We start from the raw sequence: 4,261 nt of genomic DNA on the forward strand, positions 1-4,261 counted from the left end.
CCAAGTAGCTCGCCGTGATCGTATAGTGGTTAGTACTCTGCGTTGTGGCCGCAGCAACCTTGGTTCGAATCCGAGTCACAGCATTGCGGGTGGCAATGTCACGGCAGTTGGGCAGCATTGTTATTCTCGCTTCTTAATATTTACATGAGTTAAGAGCTTGAACCTAATTTCAACGGTGAAATTAAATGTCTTTGAAGAACGCGTTAACAATGTTATTATTTATTTCACCTTTCTGCGCTTTTACGTTTGTGGCGGTCCTGATGTGAAAAGTATGAGCTACAGTTTGGTTTCACGGGACCCGGTCAGCAAGAGGGATGGATGTCTGTGTCTCCTGTACCTGCAGCGCCGAGGCTCCTGTACTGACGCGGAGTAGCTTTCAATGTTGAAAGGGATCCTGCTAGTCAAATATCAGTTTTTGCAGCAATTCAGGCCGCGAAGAAAAAAGGTCTAAAAATAAATATTTGTATAGAAAGTAAGACTGAGCTCCCAAGGGTCTGAACGAAAAAGGCGACGGAGAAGGACACTGAGAGGCGCGCTCACCCAATCAGCGTTTGGCTTCATCATCCCGCACCCGACGGATCACCGGGCAGCTAGAGGGAAAGTTTTAAAACTTAAGCCAAGTTTATTAGTCGTGGTCGAATCGTGAATTACACAATTACGCTCCTTTGTGGAATTTGGAGTAATGTGGGGAAAGACATCTACCCAAGAGCGGAGGAAAAGAGCGCGAGCAGCGGCTGTTGTGCCAGTTCTGTTGCATTTAGAGCTATTTTCTTGTGCAAAGTGTATATCAGGTTCCTTTCGGATCTGAGCGTGTATTTTGCACCAGGAAAATAGCCTTGTGTAATTCTGTACAACCTCGCATAATGTTGCTGTAATTTCGCGTAATTACACTGCAGTGAGTTACACTGGTTACGCCCATCCCTACATTTGACTCATGTTTAACAGAGAGGTCCGTCCATCTATTGATCCATTCATCTGTCCATCCATCTTTTTGCCAGTGTGCCTGCTTATCTATCTGCTCACCTACCTGTGCGTGACTGTGAACCTGTCTAACAGAGTGTTGATGCCTGGCTGTATGCTTTGTTAACACTATAACGCTCATAGGGACATTGAGGAGGACATCTTGGCGCTATGTTTTTTTTTGGTATGAAGCAACCGTTTTCAAATCCTGACAGTCCACACAAAGTTGATCATATGTGATCCCATTTTCGTACCAACAGCTGCTTCTCTATATACTTATCGGTCCACGTCTATTACTACATGTGCTTTCTATTTACTTTCTATTTCAATCTGGGTATCTGCCTTACTGCCTATTTCTGCCCATCTCTGTTTATGTTAACACTTTAAAGCCTATATGCTGACTGCCAAGGTCTTCGTGACGTGGTTATTTCTAAAGCAGGCGCGTGTGATTTACAGCGGTTTCTGTGAAGCTGATTATATCTCATCCATGATTTACTAACAGCTACATACCTGCCTTTCTGTCTACAAACCTGTACAGATGCATCGGTGCATGTGGCTTATTTATGACGATCTGTTTAATCTTCTATCCGTCCTTCTATCTGTGCAACTGTCTTACAGTTCCCCCTCTTTTATGTTGTTACAACACTATTTGTTAAACAAACCTTCACAGTCAGAAGGGCTTCCAGGCGCTGTTATTTATTAAAAAAACTGCAAAGAACACCAGTTTATGCAATGTTGATGACATTTACTTCACCCCTTTATTGTTGCATTAATGGGTTTTCAAGTCACAAAACGGGTCCCTGATGAAGCCTAAGTGGACTTCTGAGCTGCTGTAGCTCTGTGGGGTCTCCAGCTCTCCTAGGGCCTCAGATCTACCACTACAACACCAGACTTACCCTAAGTTGTGCAGCAGATTTTTTTTTATTTTTATTTATTGGTATTTCAGATGGTACATATTATTCACAGGATTGTAACAGGTTGCAGAGCTGTATGAATCTCCTTTCCATGACAACTTTTGAACAGTTACCCATTACGGCTATTATATTATGTTACCACCACGCTGAAGGCTGTTCCTTGCATAAATCTGTAAGCAGGCTTGTGATCTGTGGTGTGGGCCTCCTGTGGGTCTCCGGTTCAGCGCTGTATGCCCATGGAGCAGGGTGGTCGGTTGCCACCATTTCCAGCTCTGGCACGTCTGGTACTCATCATCTCTTATTACAACAAATAACAAGCAAGCCAAACAACTTGCCCAGAAACGAGACCTAACTACGCATCGTGTGAGTGTGTCTACAGCTGTATGGGGCCCAGCCGGGGGGGGGAAGGGACCCAGGGGAACCCTCCCCAGTGTATGATCTTCCAGGGAGGTCTAGGAGCGGTGTGTTTGTCGTGCTCCTAACTCCGCAAGTTAAGAGGCCCATCTGCATCGTCATCATAGTCATGTCAGGAGTGTTCCATTCGCCCGCCACCTCTGCCCATAGGGGAGCTATCTGTCTGTTCCACAGCCCTCTCATTTCTTCCCTCTGAAGTGCCCTTTCTTCTGCCTTGCCAAGGAAGTGATGTCTGCTTATAGCACGTGTCCTACTTTTATAATGTTTTCAGGGCACTTCGCCCACTTCATATCTAGCCAAAATCCTTTAGCACTGGGAGACCACGTGTCTGCTGAATATCTTACCTCCACCATTGGGGGTATAAAAGGTGTACTTTGGCTCTGTTGTAAATTATTATATAGGGCTCAGTTTGGTTGGGTTGTGAATTGCTGTCAAGCTCTAAATCTCAGAATTCTCTTAGTCACACCTTTTTATGTCTTGCGTACACAGTGAATGTTCTGTGAGACATATTGTTTAGAATTCAGTGGGCTTACCACACGCCCATAGCTTACTTACCATTAATGGTTTTCTATGTCACTCACATTTGCAATATTTCGATTGCTTAGCTCCCATAGACTGAATCTTCCTTTCTTGTGTTCATTCCTCCATGGAGGATGGACCAAGTACATGTGTTCTTTTCGTCTTTCTACAGTACGCTATTTTTTATATTTTAAAAGTGTTTTCGTATCATTCTTGGATGTGCAATGTGCTTTCCAACATTCATGACAAGCATACAGCTTATTTTTCACCCTAAACGCCGTCTCTATTGACACTTTAGTTACTTTCTCACACTGTATTCCTCTACATGACTATACTCTACTCCCCTCAGTGCCACTGTACTCTACACTGTGCAACTCTATACCACTCCACTCTACTCAGTTCTACTCCATTGTAATCTACATTGTTCCACTCTATCACTCCACTCTATGCCACTCTAATCTATGCCACTCCACTATACGCCACTTCACTCCACTTTATGCTACTCCATTCTATGCCACTCCAGCCTGTCACTCTCTGCTATGCCCCTCTACTCCACTCCACTCCACTCTACTCTATGCCACTTCCCTTCATTCCTCTCTACGCCACCCTACTTCATAGAATGCCACTTTATGTGACTCTATGCCACTCTGCTCTACATCACTCTAGAATACTTAACTGAAGTCTACTCTATACAACTCCACTCTACTTTACTCCTCTCCACTCTATGCCTCTCCACTCTATGCTACTATACTCCAGTCTACTGTACGCCACTTTATTTTATCCCATTCTACTCTACGCCACTGTACACCACTCAACTCTATGCCACTCTACTCCGTTGCACCCCTCTCTACTCTACGCTACTCTACTCCATGCTACTATACTCCACTCTAAGCCACTGTATTCTCCACCACTAAGCTCTATTCCACTCTACTGTATGCCACTCCATGCCACTCTAATCCACCCCACAGAATGCCACTCTACTCTATGCCACTCCACTCAACTCCATGCCATTCCACACTTTTGCACTCTACCCTACTCTGTGCCTCTCCATTCCACTCCATGCCACTCCACTCTATCCCACTACGCTCTACTCTAGTTCACTCTATGCCACTCCACTTTACTCTCTCCCACTCTACTCTATACTACTTCATTCCATGCCACTTCACTGTACTCCACTCCACTCCATCTCACACAATATCACTCAATGGCACTACATGCGCTCTACTCTATGCCACTCTACTGCACACTACTCTATGCTGTGCCACTCTACACTACTCTCCTGTAGGCCTTTCTACTCTATGCCACTTTTTACTCTGCTCCTCTCTACACCACAGTGTCACTCCATGCAACGCGACTGTATGCTACTCAACTCCACAACACTCTACTTCATGCAGTCCGACTCCACTCCTCCTAATTCTTTGCCACCCCTCTCCATGACACACTGTTCTCTGACT

This window comes from Pleurodeles waltl, chromosome 12, assembly GCF_031143425.1.
Source record: "Pleurodeles waltl isolate 20211129_DDA chromosome 12, aPleWal1.hap1.20221129, whole genome shotgun sequence".
NCBI lineage: Eukaryota > Metazoa > Chordata > Amphibia > Caudata > Salamandridae > Pleurodeles > Pleurodeles waltl.